We start from the raw sequence: 17,322 nt of genomic DNA, 5'->3' as shown, positions 1-17,322 counted from the left end.
CCTGCAACCTTTTTCCCACTAAAGTTTAGTTAAATTAGTCTAGTTGTTAAGCAGTGACATTCTGTTGCATGTGAGAGACAATAGCTATGTTTCTATTTTTATGAGCATTTTCCATATGCGCATAAAAAAACGGTTGATGGAAACGCCATGATGCACATACATTTTGAAAACGTGCATAAAAAACATGCGCATAACTGAGTGGGATAAACTTTTTATTCGATAAGAAAAGATGCACACAAACTGCGATGGAAACACTTTAACTGCACAAACTCTAGTTTGCGCATTAAAAAAGGTCATGTGATTTTGTTAAAAGAGATCACGTGGTTATAAAAATGTGTGAATGGACAAACCAGCAGGTTGAGCACACTGTAAAACATCTGAAATGTTGTTTTGGTCATTCTAAAACACCTTCCTGTTTAAGTATTAGTGTTATTATATTAATGACCTCTAGAATCAAGAGCATCTGTGCTTCGTGTCTTACACCTTCAATGCCACCGCGTGTTCACTGGATGTCAGGATTGCTCTCTGAGGCGCAAGTGATTTATTAGATGAAGAAAAGATTGATGCAGCTTCTACAGCAGCAAATTCCGTTTTTACTGTTTGGCGCCAGTTAATCAAGAACTGACGATTTTGTTCGCTTTGACTCGCTGGATGGAAACAATGCTTCATTCGCACTTTTTTATTCGCAATTTTGGATGGAAACTTAGCTATTGACAAATGCGGTAACCATTGGCAGAAATGCGAGACTTTTATTATTGAGATTAATATTCATTGAGATTAAAATTTCATTGCTGCAAAGAATGACGGCTGTATCCCACAGCACATATCTTGCATGTAGCTGTTGTGAGTATTCTCTGTAATAACATTTCCGAAATGTAAGTAGGCCTAGAGATTTCTGTGTTATAATGTGGCACACAATTTTTTTTTTGTTCTTTTTTGCCAGTGTTTACAGGAGTATACGCCAAAAATCTGTGCAAAAATAAAGAGGAAGGAACATTAAACATAAAAGATATACAAATTTAAACCAGCAGTTCTTCGGTGGGACTCAAGACTTGATGAAACACTTGTGCCACTGGTCTTAGTCCTCTCAGACTGTGCTTTGTCCCACCCACACTTTTCACCACTACCACACTGACCAATCACAGGTCTTGTTCTCTGCGTCATTGTGACGTGTAGTTACATTTTATTGAGTGGTGCAACTATGCGAAGGCTATATGCTGGATCTAACAGGTTTACTAGATGCAGAAAATTGGCCTTTTTTCTAAGCAGGGATTAAGGATGGGTTCAATTAGTAAAGTCACTTTTAAAAATTTGATAAATGTGGCTGTGAAATTTTATTTAAAACGAAGACACTTAGGCCCAATGCCAATTCTATTTTTGTACCCCTACCCCTTCCCCTTAGCCCTTAAAACCGAGTGTGAAGAGGATGAGCTTTAAAATTTACCCCTAAGAATTGGGAAAATTCATAATAATGACAAAAAAATACTAATTTGTGGATATCCTTACTTCCGGGTGCAACTATGTGCTGTTGTGGCTGGTGTATTCTGGGAAATTTTCTTACCGCTTGGTTTCGAGTGTGATACTGAAAAATCATTGTTTAAGGGCTATTTACCCCTTCCACTTAGCCCTACGCGTTCATGCTAAAGAGAATTGGGACACCCCTACCCCTTGACGTGAGTGCACAAAACGATGGGTAAGGGGAAAGGCTAAGGGGTAGAATTGGGATCAGTTTGCAAGTTCAGTTTCAGAAGCTTCTCAGAGTTTAGTAGTGGACTAGGCTTAAGTCTTGATTGTGACAGATGTTAATGTAGTATATTAAAGGAGGAGTAACTGACACAAATGCAATGTTTGCCCTAATTATATTGGCATCTACACATCAATAGTCGGCTAGTTGGTTTTCCAAACCTGGCTTTGAAATTTATCTTCTGTAACTGGAAATGACAAAAGCCATTGACTTGAATTGTATAATTTTTTTTAATAAAAGGTCCCTTTAATGTCATAGATCACCCGAAAAAATGTAAACAGGATTCTCTGGTCATCCACATTGTTTCGAATGCCTTCTTTTGTCTTCAAAAAGTTCCTATAGGTCTGAAACCCACTTGAGTTTGAATAAACAATGACAGAATTGTAAATTTTTTGGCGCAAACTCTTTCTTTTTAAAGTACCTTTTGATTCCATAGCAAAACAAATCCTCATTTCAGCTGTTTTGGTCCCCTTTTTAAAACTCCCAACTCTCAATCTTGGATGGGGTTGCTTGTTTTGTGTTAGTCATGGTGGTAATAACCCTCCATAGGTCACGGAGATTATCAGCCATTCACCGATGCACTCAGATTAATTTAGCTTCGATGGGCTTAATTGTTCTCGTGGCTCAGTCGCTAGGATATAAAGACACAGCCAGGCAGGTGCACATCCGCTTCTCGACCAAAAAAAAAGCGCCGTCGAGGTGGTCAGTCATCCCCTCAACATAATCGAAAAAGAGCTGGCTGGGAAGACCCATTTAGAAACAGCTCTGATAGCGTTCTGTTCACGATAAATACTTAAAGCGTTTGGAGAGCTCAGTCTGCAGGCTGCAGCGCATTTCATGCATTATTGAGGTAATGAGGGCTGAGGTGTTCTTCTGTGTCTCGCAGACAAAGACCAAAAAAACTAGAGGCCTTTTCTATCAACGCTTCTTGAGCATCCAGTGAATTATGGTATGCTTCGGTAAACATGTATTTAGCCCAATGTGATGAAGGCGGTAATGTGATTTCATGAAAATGTAAAGTGTGATGGCTGTTGTAAACTCAGTGGTTAATAATAAAAGCAGTAGCCATTCTTGATGCCCAGGTTTACAGAAGGAAATATTGTGTTGAGTATAGGTCTGATGTTTAGGTTTATTCATATTTTTTGTTCAACATATATTAATATGAATATTAGATATTTAAGACAACCAAATATAATCTTAAAATATTATTAACTATAAAGTAACTATATAGTAACAATAATATATATATATATATATATATATATATATATATATATATATATATATATATATATATATATATATATATATATAAAAATAATGATACTATATAGATCAAATAATACAAAATAATAATTGCAATTCAAGCCAATAATGTTTTTTTTAGCTAAAGATTACATTCAATAGTGCAAGTAAATTGCAAAAAACCAAGCCATTGTTAAATTTGTTAAAATGGGACAATATACAGACATACAATGTAATAATATTTAACATAAATGTATCAGTTATTTTGAATGAGGATGGAATATTAGTTCACTTTTATTATGAGCTAAAAAAAATGGATCAAATTTCTGCCGATTTAATTAGCTTGGAGCTTACAGAGCCCTAAAGTGAAATAATTTGATGGATGAAAATTTACATGAAAGGTCATTTTTATATTTATATAAAAATAAAAGTGCTTCCCACTTTTTAATTTTTAGCAGTGGTTTTATTTCTTATGACACTGTTATACACTGTTTCTATTCAATGGGTTAAAGAAAAAAAAGACTGTTGAAATACAAAACGACATGCACGATTTCTCTTATTTTTCTGCTTTTCTGCAGCATTTTAGATTTGTATATGAAATAGCCTATATGTAATATAGCCTAGTGACATCATTAAATCTATAAAATAATCAGTAATCAGAAATAAATGACAGAAAAAAACGCATACAATTAATCAAAGCTTTAAAAAGTAAAAGCCGAATTCCGAACATTTTAGGAGATTTAGAAACCCCCGGCCAGCGTCTCTGTGTGTCTGTAGAGCCTGCAGAGAGAGAGTGTCTGTGTCAGTGATGACAGGTCACAGAACAAAACAGGTAAACAAGAGAAGATCTTCCACTAATTAATAGATCGTGGATGTTTGGTTATATTAGGTGGATACAAAATAACATTAAAGGATGATAATAATAGTAAAAAAAAGTGTCACTAAATATACTTGGGCGGGCTTTAGTATATGTGGGCAGCCTGCCTAAGTAAAGTCTATGTGTGGGAAGCACTGTGAGTGTGAACGTGTGTGTGTGTGTGTGTGTGTGTGTGTGTGTATATGCATAGATAGCGCAAAAGATAGACAGAACTGTAGATCAAATGATAGAAAAATAAAATGATAGAAGGATGGATGGATGGATTGAATCAAATGATAAAACAATAGAAAAATAAAATGATTGAAAGATAGATAGATAGATAGATAGATAGATAGATAGATAGATAGATAGATAGATAGATAGATAGATAGATAGATAGATAGATAGATATAATGAAGGACAGACAATAGATCAAATGATAAATACTATAGAAAAATAAAATTATAGAAAGACAAAATGATAAAACAATTAACTGACAGAACAACAATAGATAGAGCAGTATAGTACAGTACAGTATAGATGGGACAATCAAACTATAGAAAATGATTGATTAAATGATAGAATGATGGAATGATAAAGCAATAGAACGATAAAACAGTATATATATATATAGCTCTATTTTGGACACTTCATTGACCGAAAAGTTGTTTTCTATTCACATTTTCTCTCAAAGGCTTTGTATTCCCCAACAAACTTTGATTTTTTTCTAAAAACATTTGCACTTTCTCCTAAAGTATTTGCCATCTTTTGTAAAAGCATTGATACACTTGTCCTCTTACTCCATATGAAACGTTTTAGGAAGGGAAGAATTTTTTAAAAGAGAATCAAATATTTTTGAGATGCAAAAATCAAAAAGCTGTAAAATAAACCCATTTTCTTCTTTCACCTTGTTCATTTTGATGCTCCACACTCAACACCCTTGACATTCGAAACGTGTAATCTATCATGAATCCACATGCTCCAGCATTTTGTACGGTTTTGCTAATGTTCAATCTCCTGATTTCACATCTGTTCTATCAATAAAAGCGGCAAAATCCCCTAAAATATAGTTCACCAATTTGTCCTCGTCATAGTTTTCTTTTTATTTTTCTTGCCGTGTCTGTTTTCGTTGGTCTGTGTACTTTGGTTCCCCAAGCAGTCTCCCATTATGTCGATATTGCATATTCCTTTGACTGTGTTTTGTATTTAGACATGGCACGTAAGCATATTCCGAGTCCAGTTCAGCTCAGCAGATGTGCAGTGGAAGGAAATTCACAATCAAAATAATGTTCTGGATAATATGGCAGTGGGGATGGAGCGCGAGTGTGTGTGTGTGTGTGTGGGGGGTGTGTTGGCGACTCGCTGAACTAAAGTTAGAAACTCTCCCTCTCTGTTTCTTTCTTTTTTTTTTTTTTTTTTGCTGAGTCAGTCTTTGAGTTTAGCTTTTCCACTTCGGGCTTGGGAACGTTTCTGCTGACGCATTCTTAATCCCTTCCTTTACTACACTTTTGTGAGCAGTTATGTGTCAGTTCTTGTGGTCGCTAATGCTACATCACCATAATTTTACGAAAATAAACGTACCGAGAAAGCTTTTTGGATACAAATTCTCCTTCCCAGGTATATAGACATTTGAATATGTTTACCTTTGGGCCTTATCTAATGCTGCTCGAGACCCGCTGTTTGTGTTGATGCATGAAGGTTGGACTTGTGTAGTGTTTCAGATGAGGGTTGATTGACTGAGGCGTGCTGAAGGTCAGTCGTATTTCTGCACCTTCTCTAAGGTCACAGCCGGCGATGGCAGATTGCCAGTACACACACACACACACACACACTAGTGCCAACACAATAGCAGCCAGATTACCGTTTACCTCACACGCTGCCTTACATCTTTGTTGGCCTACTGTGTACAATACTACTACTACTACTACTTAATGATTACTACTACTACTACTACTAAGCGATTTCTACTAATGCTACTACTAATACAACTTAGTGATTACTACACCGTAAAAAATGCTAGGTTCAACACAATACATTTGTGCTGAGACCAGCTGCCAGAATTAAGTTAACTTGTTTAATTAAATTTTTCGGGATAATTTAAGTGGGTTGAACATAAAACAATTAAGTTGTCACAATAAATACACAATAATTTTTAAAAATTATAAAACAAACTTAATTTTTGTTGGGTGTACTACTTAGCACTACTACACTACTACTACTTAGGTATTACTACTTCTTGGTAGTGTTACCACTACTTAGCACTAGTACTTAGAAATGACTACTTAGCACTACTAGTACTTAGCGAGCACTGCTGCACTAGTACTACATGGCGATTACTACTACTTAGCACTACTACTACTACTCAGTAATTACCTCTACTTAGCACTGCTATTACTTAGATATTACCACTACTACTACTAGTACTTAGCGAGCACTGCTACACTAGTACTACTTGGCGATTACTATTACTTAGCATCAGTACTACTACTACTATTACTTAGATATTACAACTACTTAGCAAACCTACTCCTACTAAGCAGTTACTACCACACCACTACTACTTAGCACTAATACTAAACTGGGATATTACTACTACTTTGTGATTACTACTAAGCAGTACTACTACTAAAACTCCTAAGCGATTACTACTACTTAGCATTACTACTGCTACTTTTTAACGATTACTCTTTTTTACGAAATATTACTACTAAGCACGGCTACTACTACTTAGCAATTAACACTAAGCACTACTATACTACTACTACTTCGCGATTGCTACTACTTAACTTTGCTGCTACTACTACTACTAAGTAAGTATTAATACTTCGCACTACTACTACACTGCTGCTACTACTACTAATTAGAGATTACTACTACTTAGAACTATAACACTACTGCTGCTACTACTACTACTAGTACTACATAGCACTGCTACTATTACTTAGATATTCCCACTACTTAGTACACCTACTACTACAACAACTTAGTGAATACTACTAAGCACTACTACTACTACTACCACTACTACTACTACTTGGTGATTACTACTACTTTGCACTACTACTTCTACTTGGATATTACTACTAAGCACTACTACTACTACTACTACTACTACTACCACTACTACTTGGGGATTACTACTACTTTGCACTACTACTACTACTTGGATATTACTACTAAGCACTACTACTTATTGATTTCTACTTCTAAGCATTACTATTACTTCTACACTACCACTACTCAGCGATAGTTAGCGACTAGCGAGTGCTGTACTCCATACTACAACATAGACATACTGACTGACTTGAGGACTGAAAGGAAAGACACTGCAGGCAAAACTGTTTTTCCTTCAGTCTAACACACAAAGAAAAGATGCAAAATGCAGTTTTAGGTGTTTATTTTACTGCACATTGCATATCGATTTGTGTCTGTAGATTTCCATTACAGCACATATTCTGAAAGACTATTATTATTATTATTATTATTGTGCAGCGGGCTGTAAATCTCCACTCCAGCAGCACTTGCATACTCCAAACTTCAGTTTTATTCATATCTATCTTCTGAAGGCGTTTACAGAAGATATGTGAAATATATGCTTGACTCTATACAATGTTTTGTTCTACAAAAGTGGTAGAAATGCATTTTTTCTGTGTTTGTAATACTTTTTGAATTATGCAATGGTCAAAATAGAAATCCGTGACCTGTCAGAAATGTTAACCAAACTTTTTGCGCTAGATATTTATGCAAATTTAAACACTTAATTTAAATTTGACCCTGTTTGTATATTAAAACATAGTATTTTAGTAAGCTTGTTAGACAGGATTTTTTTTGCGTAAGAGTAGTGAGAATTCTAAGCTAATTTTTTCCCTATTCACCTGTCCTGCAGTGACTCAAGTTCAGCTTGTATGTGTTTTATTATAGAGAGATGATTTGATTTCTTGCTTATTTGTAACTTGAAATACAGTATAAGATTTTTACAATGTGAGGGAATGGTTAAAAGTGAGACTGTTAACCCTCTATAGCAGTGGTCCCCAAACCCTGGACCGGCCCGTGGATTAATTTGTACCTGGTCACACAAGAAATCATTAGTTATTTTCATTTTATTTATTATCTGAGTCTGAAGTACGTTTCATTTTGAAAAAATAACCTCACTTAAGCACTAAAATTTAACTGATGAGCTAGCAAAAAGAGTAAGAAAGAGACGTCTTTGGAAAGTTTCTTTGCAAAGGGGAAAAAAAGCACAGGTGAAGGACCCACGAACTGCCAGGGAATATATCCTCAACCCATCTGTCAGCAAATCAGGTGAATCCAGCATGTCTGTGCAAGAAGCTCAACTGCTGGAGATCACAAATGATGGCAGCCTTGTTCACAGATCGTTTTTTCTCGTGCAAGTTCGTTATTTGCAATGAAGGTGCTCGGCTGCCGCTCACGTTGGTAGCACAAGGCCTTCTAGGCGCCTCCTGTTAAAATGATCTACAGAATACCACAAGTAACATGCCAAAAACTTTCCGAGCAGCTTCACATTTTGTATAAAATATCCATATGTCGGTTGACTAATCATCTCAGACAAACACTGCAGTGCTTTTTAATTTTCTCCATTAATAAAACTTGTATCAGAATTGCAGCAATGTTTTGTCAGCTTTTCATCCTCTGAGAAATTGGTTGACGGTCACCTAGCAATCCGTCCCTACTCCCTCCCCGGTCCGCGGTAAAATTGTTTACCGGTCCGTGATGATAAAAAGGGTTGGAGAACACTACTTTATAGGACACTCATTGAATTGCTTAATATACTGTATGTATGTTAATGTAGTTACCATATGTCTCCCGATAAAGGGTTGAAGCATACTTGAACCATTTCCAACTTTCTAATTGGTAACATCCATCAAAATATCAAAAAAGTATGCGAAAAGAACCAGTTTCATTTGATGTTATCATTGACGAAATATTGCAACAGTGTTTGATAATGCAAATAACCAACTGTGACCTGTTAAATACAAACAAAGGAAAACTTGAGCATGCACAGATGTTAAAATTATATTATACCAAAAATGATGTTAGTTAGACAGACGCTTTGATGTTAAGGATAATATTTTACTGTATTTTTGAAACAAAGCTAAAACAACTCTTATAATTTGGTGTAATGTGGTACCTCAGAAGATTTAGGATATGGCTCACAAGATATTTTTAATTATTTAAAATATAATAGTAATAATGTAACTAAGCCACTTTCATTTTTTGCCTTTATTGTGATCGGACAGTACAGTAACAGGAGATCAAATTGAAAAGAGATTTCTAGTATATTTAGTAAATACAAATCAGAAGAGATGAAATACATTTTTACATATGCTAAATGAGGTAATGTAATGTTATGTGTATTTATATAGCGCATTTATTGTGTATGGCCGTACACCCAAAGCGCTTTACAATCATGAGTGAGGCTCTGTCCACACCACCACCAGTGTGGAACAATATTTCACTGTTATTGTGGTGTTTTATTTTCACAAATGTTATTTTAAACCTTGAAGGGCAAGAATTTGTTATGCTTTCTGTTTGTACAACACTTTTGTCAATTTGAAGGGATATTTCACACAAAAATGAAAATTTCCTCACCATTTACTCAACATAAAGTGGTTATAAACTTCGATGAATTTCTGTCTCTTGTTGAAGAAAACATGATATTCTGAAAACTGTAAAAACTGCTGGGTTCCACACAATTCCTTCATGTTGCCCCAACACAAATTAAGTAAACTTCATAGTTTTTACTAATTTGAGTGGATTGAACTTAAAACAATTAAGAGGTCCCCTACAAAAAAGCCTAAGAGTTGTGTTGTTTCAGCTAATTTCAACTAAGTAGTTTGAACAAGCAGCAAAAGGCATTTTTGAATGAAGAATGTTGGGAAAATGCAGTCATTGATATCCATAGTAATAACAAAAAATCCTATAGTAGTCATTGGCTGTTTTTTCCCAACATTCTTCAGTATATGGTTCTTTGTGTTGAGAAGAAAAAAACTTGTTGTTTGGAACAAGTGAAGAAGTAAATGATTTTTGGGTGATCGATCCCTTTAATTTGATAAGGACATCATTTGGATATCTCGTCTTTGACCTAGAGCTGGGCGATAAAATATGGTATTTATTGACTAAACTCTATTGTCAATATTAAAAAAAAAAAATTTGGTATGAAGGCTATAGTTTTATTCAAATGTTGCTGCTGAGAGCGCGCCTTGGAAGCACTGTCTGCCATTAAGCTTGGGTTGTAAGTTTATCATTTACAATGGAGGCGCGCAACTTCCAGCTGCACCTAGTTAAAAACATAAGAACTTTTCTGAATTCCTTACCTCAGACAAACACAACGCATCCAAACACTGCAGTGCTTTTTCCTTTTCTCCATAAACTTGCATCGGAGCGGCAGCAATGGTTTGTTCCTTTGTCATCCTCTGAGAAAACGCTTGAGGGTTGCCAAGTTATGAAAGACGCCAGAGTAGCGTAAGCGCAAAGCTCATGGTCAAGGAAAGCATGCACTCACGCTTGTCACTTCAGGTCAGAATAACAACACATGCGAAAATGAGTGCTGCATAACAGCAGTTAGGAGATTGTAAATAAAAAAGGATGTAAGGATGTTGCCAGAGTGGCTTTTGTTTTTTTTGTTTTCTTGTACATCCCAGCCACTAGCTCCCTATCTGAAAGAGTTTTAGCATAGGGGGTAATGTAGTCATTCTACTTTACAATTTGTAATGTTGCAGTATGTATGTGAACAATGAGGTTCTTTTAATTGAAAGCGTAAATTTGATAATTTATTTTGTTTACAGAGTTTGAGGTTTACTGCATCATTATTATTCACACCTTACAGATGTTGATCTACCTTACTTAAACTATTTGCCTTAGTGATGTTGGTAAATTAAAGTAGGTAAAGAAATTTTAATATTCCTAAATGTATTGTTAAAAAATATTGAATATTTATCGTTATCCAATGATATGAAACATGATATCGTGATACTTTTTTTTTTTTTTTGCAATATCACCCAGCTTTACTTTGACCCATGCAACTTTTATGATTTTTTTTTTCTTGCTTTGTGCATTTTGAGTATGTAAAACAGCAGCTCGGCCTTTCTAAGAAACCTCTCCATTTGGTTTCCAATGACGAAAGAAAATCATACGGGTTTGAAATGACATGAGGGTGAATAAATGATGGGCTGTTACTTTAAGCCACTGGGCCAGTTAAATACTGGCACTGAGCTGAATTGGGATTGTATTTTTGGTTTGGGAATATTATGAATGTTATCTTTCTCATATAGTGTGCTAACTTTTTTTTTTTTTGTTATAATGCAGTGGTGCGTGGAATGACCAGCCGTAATTCAAAGAGCGAATCGCTATAGCGTGCTTCTTCTCACTTGCATAAAGTTGTTTACCTGTCTTTCCTCTGTAATGCGAGTGAAAGATACAAGAGCCGCCTAATCAGCAGCCGAGATGCTGAAGGTCACATGCTAATACACAGAGAGCTTAACCTCAGCCAAAAACATCAAGGGGAGATTCCATCAGTTGACATAAAATACCGGCCCTGTTTATAGGTAAACAAAAAGTGCAGGAATAATACAGATTAAAGTAATGCTTGTAACTGGCTGATGTGTTTTTGATCCACCTGCTATGACTCCATCTTTTATGTTGTTGCAGCTCATGCTGAATGATCAACAATGGCAAACATTGTGTCTTATTTCCACTCCTCCACACTTTTTTGTGGTGTTGGAATTTTCTGAAATGTCATCTCGTTCTTGTAGTGTTTATGATGTGTGTTTTGAGGAGTGTGTTTAGACCCTTCTCATGCTGAAAGTGAGAAGCGTTGCAGCATAAGTTGTTTTATTATTATTTTTAAAATGTAGTTAGATTCAAATTTGTTTTACTGCCATGTCAATACACATCTTTGTTTATGCAGAGTTTTTAGACTTCAGTTTCAGTGTAAACTATTTTGTTGATTCAAAGTTGCATATATGGAGTGTAAAAGTTCGCTCTGGCTATCATGGCGATAATGCTGTCTGCCTTCAATGCTCTGGTGGCGAAAGCGTCAAAATTCACTACATTGATGTCGTATTCAAAGGAGCTTGTATTAAAAATATCAGCAAATCAGCCATTCCCGCATGAAAACATGTTTTCTAGCATGAAAATGTTGCACACTTTATACCACGGAATACCTTGAAACGGTTATCGCCCCATGCCTATTTGTATTGTCGTTATAGTAAGCAAGAGATTCACACTTTTTTTAAAGAGAAAAATATATATATATTTAAAACATTAATGCACATCAGCAAAGATGACAAAGGTACACACATCTATCACTCAAGTAGAAGTAGAGATACTCATGTTTAAAATAACTCTGGTAAAAGTTCAAGTACTGACCACACTTTTGTATTCTAATATAGAAGTACAGCCTGAAATATGTGCTAATATAAGTAAAAAGTATTCATTGCTTTGCCTGCTTTACTTTCATGGTGGTAACTACACCATACATCATGTAAACATCTACACAAAATAACTCGCATTTCTAATTTTTTGTAAAATATTTGTTGCCAGTTTTCAGCAGCAAAGTAACCATATTCTAGAAGTAGTATATTCTAAAACCTACACTGAAAAAAATAGTCAAAGATGATTCCTTCAATTTACTTATTTTTTTAAGTTAAGTGGTGTTAAACAATTTGTTTATGTTAAATTTAAACAAATAAATTTAGTTGAACAATACTAAATTTAATTATGTACAACAATTTTGCAGACGACATTTTTTTTTTCAGTGTAATTCTTCTGCCTGTATACTTTATTTATAACTAATAAATGTCTTAAATTTAACTCTACATTTTGTCCAAGACTTTTTCTTTTTCTTTGGATGAAGTAAAAAACTGAATGTATTTGACTACAAATTATTTTAGCATTATTCTAAAGCTGCTTCGTTTTTTTAATAAGCGACACTCTTGCAGCTCAAAGTTTGTTTTTTGTTTTGTTTGTTTTCAGAGCAATGTGTATATTTTATTTAATAGATAATGTCATTAATGCTGTTAATACATATTTGCATCATCTTTATTTCACATGATAAATTCCTGATCATATGCATTATATTTTTATTCATAAATCACCCCGTATTAATACTTTTGATATTCTAAAATGTTTATCTAACAGTTTATCTAACAAATTTAAATGACATAGATAATATACATGTTGAAACTATAAAACAGTATAAATTATGTTCTGGGAAATATGAACACGTTGGAAATAAAGAAAATAAACCTTATTGCATAACGTATTCATAGGTATTTCATTGCTTTAGTACTAACTGTACAAATGCATGAAACACATGGTTGTTAGTTTGTTTTCGTGGTATTAGATTGAAAGATCGGATATACAGTACACCCTAGTCGCAAGTGGACAAGACTTTAACCCAATTTAAATGCCAGATTTGAACAGGAATGCGTCTCTTGTTTTACCTCTGATCCGATCGACCAAAAACGCATCTTATAAGTCATATAAGTCTTATAAGTCATCACAGACTCCCTCTGTCTAATCCATATTGATTCAGTTTTGTTTTGAAGCGTAAACTGTATTGATTTAATGTAATCATTTGCATTGTGGACAATTTAGATTGTCACATTTTTAGTATATACACCTTTGTTGCAAATTTTTACTTTGTGTAAACAGGTTTGTTGATTCAGTTTTGCTTTTTAATGTAAACTGCTTTTTATTTGAAGTATTATTGCAGTGTAGATGATGTTTTTTTTTTTTTGTTCAACGGTTCATACTTGAACTATATAAAGGTTTGCTGGTACAAAGTTGCACGTTTGAAGTGTTCACTGCCTTGATTTAAAGTTATAAATGTACTTTTTGATTCAAAGTAAAAAGCTTCATTAATTATGTATCATCTGTTTGCGTAGTTGGTTTCATTTTAAAAATAAATTTCGAATTTGCGTTATGAAGTGCTTTGTCAGTTCAAAGGTCTACATTTGAAGAGCAAACTACATTGATTTAAAGGTAATCATTTGCATTGTGGACAGATTTTTAATTTGAATTGTCACAATTTCAGTGTAAATAGTTTTGTTGAATTACAATTTTTGGACTTGAAATGATTCTTTTGATATGAATGAATCATTTGCAGTGTGGGTCAGTGCTTCCCAAACTTTTCAGCCCTTGACCCCCAAAATAACAATGCCAGTTACTCGAGAACCCCAATATCCTCTTAGGTGGGTGATAAATCTATTAAATTTGACGACAAAGCTGTCTAAAGTGCAAGTCGAGTCATACACATTTGCAGTGTAGACTGTATTTCTGTTGATTCTGAACCGCACGCTTGCAGTGTAGTCAACTTCGCTGACACTTGCAGTGTAGACAGCTTTGTTGATTATGATAGAAGTGTTCCAGTTTCGCTGCGCCGTCTGCTTGTAGACACGCTCTTATTGTGTAGACAAGTGAATGAGAACAGCAAATCAGAACAATGCAGCTTGGCTTCTCTGAATCAGTCGGACTGCACTGTAATATCTAGTTCAGGTCACCGTCTGCACCCCCAGCCCTCCACAATTAACCGCTTGTTGTCTCGCGAAGAACAAACACCCCCTTCTTTCTTCTCTCTAACCCCGTTATGCTAATTTCCAGTTATGATTCCGAACATCTAATTAATTCAGTTTACAGCAGAGATTCCAGGATAAACAAACCTTGTATTAAAATGCAAATATGCAGAAGAGTTTGTGGTAGTTAGATGCCAGACTCTGTCATGAAATTCTTGAAAAATAATGCAGCGCTTGTGCTAATTTTTCATTTATTTATTTTTTTGCCTCCCAAACGAAGGCTTAGCACAAGCCATGTGTGTGTTTATGCTGAGGGCATATATGTTTCCCATGGTGCTTTTCTCACTGCGCATCACTTCATGTTCTATGGAATTTTATCAAGCTGAGGCTTCGCACAAAAACACTGGCACACTGCGAATAATTGGCTTTATTATTTAGATCTAACCTTTTTTTAGCCTTTAAACATTTTTTAAAGCCTTTTTTTTCTCTCTCAGATAACTGATTCGTGACTACATATAGATTTTATATAGATTTTACCTAAAAAAAAGAAAAAAAAAAAGCGAAATTTATAATATTTTGGAAAACAAGATTATTGCTGTATATAGTTGATAATAGAATAATGTTTTTTTTTAAGAGCTGCAACATATTAAGCAAAATAGTTTTAATAATTATTATTTTTGTGTTTTATATAATATTTTACTAGTTATTTTGCTAGGTTAATTATGTTAAATTTCAATTAATTAGGCCAGTCATTGGACAACAGTGGTTTGTTCCGTTCGCTTTAAGCCCACGCAGGTTGATTGAACTCAAAAAATTATGGAAACTCAATGCCCTAAAAAAGCTAATTTTGTCTTGTTGGATAAAAAGATACTTAAGTTTATTGTGACAATAACGTGTTAAAAATTTGTAAAGATTTTATTTATAAAGCACCTTTCCCAGACATGAATGAAAATGAATATGAACCTAATGTTAGACACAGCTTAATCTTACATGTAGTTTTCTTGCTAACTGTTTTATACAATGTATTGGCTGTTTGAGACAAAAGTATATAATCGTGCTCACATTGACCTGCAGCCAGAGAAAATGTGCACTGTATCCACCAATGACGTCATTTAAACGTTTCCTTGCACATTGTTCCTTTGACAACAGACTAGATTAAGCTCTGTTATGTACATTCAATTAAAACATTCCCATAGAATAAAACATATCATGCAAATCATACAACAAGCTAAGTGAATGGAGTAATAAAGCAAAAGCTTTGTTATTTATGTTTATTGAAAGTATTTTGAATTAATACAACTTAAGGGATAAAAGTGTAGCCATATGAAAAAAAATGAGGGGGCTAACAACATTGACATTCATGAGTTTTTTTTTAATTTTAGACAAACTAAAGGAAATAAGACTGTCCAGGAAATACTGTGAAATAGTTTTGTCACCATACTGGATTTTTCAACTTCGATACGATATCTTGAAAAATACCGATATTCGATACCATTTTAGATACTGTGGGAACCGATTCTGCAACATGAGCAATATGCAAATGACTAACCATGTAATATTTATAGAAGGTACATAAGCAGTCATTAAGTCCAAAAGTAATCGTGGCAGATAGAGCTTAACGTGCTGCCAAAAAAAACAGCAGCAAATAAAAAAAAATCTTTATCCATTTAACAGCACACGTGCTGCAAATCCTCACAACACAAACACATTTTTAAAAATTGCACTGCGTTTTCTCACAACGCAAACAGTTTACAAAATGCACTGCATTTTCTTACTTGCAAAAACATCACAACACAACAGAAATGTTTCAACTGGACCTAAAAAAGTGAAGTACGCTGCAGTGCCGTGACTATTGCTCACTAAAGTTGTAGGTGATCTTTGAAAAGTGAGTTTTTATTTTAACATCTTGATTCCCATGTCTTTTTATTAGCCTAAATAGCCGGGTCTGTCACGTTTTAGGGTCCCCTTGCAACATTTCCGTTAGCATTTCCGTGCTAATTGAAAGTGTTGTGAGAACGCAGAGCATTTTCATAAATCTTTAGCGTTGTGAGAAAATCCAGTGCGTTTTTTTGAAAATGTATTTGCTTTGTGAGAATTTGTAGCACTCGTGCTGTCAAACGTATGAAGATCTTTTCGTAATTTGCTGCCGTTTTCTTTTGTAATTGCATGTTTTTTCTTAAATTGCAGCATTTTAAGCTCTCTCGGACACCTTATAAAAGGTATAAATAAATAAAAAATAATAATAAATTAGCTCAATCTCAACTTATTTTCTGATTAAAACTAATAAAAGTGTTAAAATTGTAATATTATTATTATTATTATTATTATTGAGTATTTATCTCCCTGCTGGGTCAGAGAGTGTGGGAGAGCAGAGCCAGTATTGATGCTAACCAAAAGCAAGACATTTATCGATGTATCAATATTTTTGAACACTACTGAAAAACATGCCTTTGCTCTGTTAAACATCACTTTGAAAATCATTTCAGTTTCAACGTAATTTATTTTTGTATTAATAAATAACTCATTAATGAATTATCCAAACGAATACATTCATCTTCAACTGTGATTAATATCGTTTCTACTTTAGCAAACAATCTTATAAACAAGCACAGCCCGACATGTACTTTAGCAAAGTCAGTAATTGTCTATACTCAGTGCTGTAGCATTAACTCGGCTGCTATCCAGAAAGACAAGATAATCTCAAACGTCTTTTGTCATCCAGTCTTGGGCCGGTCAAACTGTTTGAGAAACAGTTCACGTCCCTCCCAACCAGAGATCCACTCCCCAGACGTCGCCTCCACTCCCAACCGGAGATATAATTGCCTTAATTAGTTTCTCCAAAAACCAGTATACTGTAGCATTTGAGGAATGCTGTTATCAGCGGCGGAGGCGGCAGAGATGTATGCGTTTACTTGGAGGAAACTGAAAGTTACTGGAGGTAT

General features: G+C 34.6%; 1 protein-coding gene across 11 annotated transcripts in view; it reads left to right on the top strand.

The window, feature by feature from the left end:
- The window catches only part of cux1a (cut-like homeobox 1a), a 254,392-nt gene that overhangs the window by 31,232 nt on the left and 205,838 nt on the right, over positions 1-17,322 (top strand). The gene's annotated exons all lie outside the window — the stretch shown is intronic.

This window comes from Danio rerio, chromosome 10, assembly GCF_049306965.1.
Source record: "Danio rerio strain Tuebingen ecotype United States chromosome 10, GRCz12tu, whole genome shotgun sequence".
In the NCBI taxonomy this organism is placed as follows: domain Eukaryota; kingdom Metazoa; phylum Chordata; class Actinopteri; order Cypriniformes; family Danionidae; genus Danio; species Danio rerio.
This window is presented reverse-complemented; position numbering and strand designations above follow the sequence as displayed.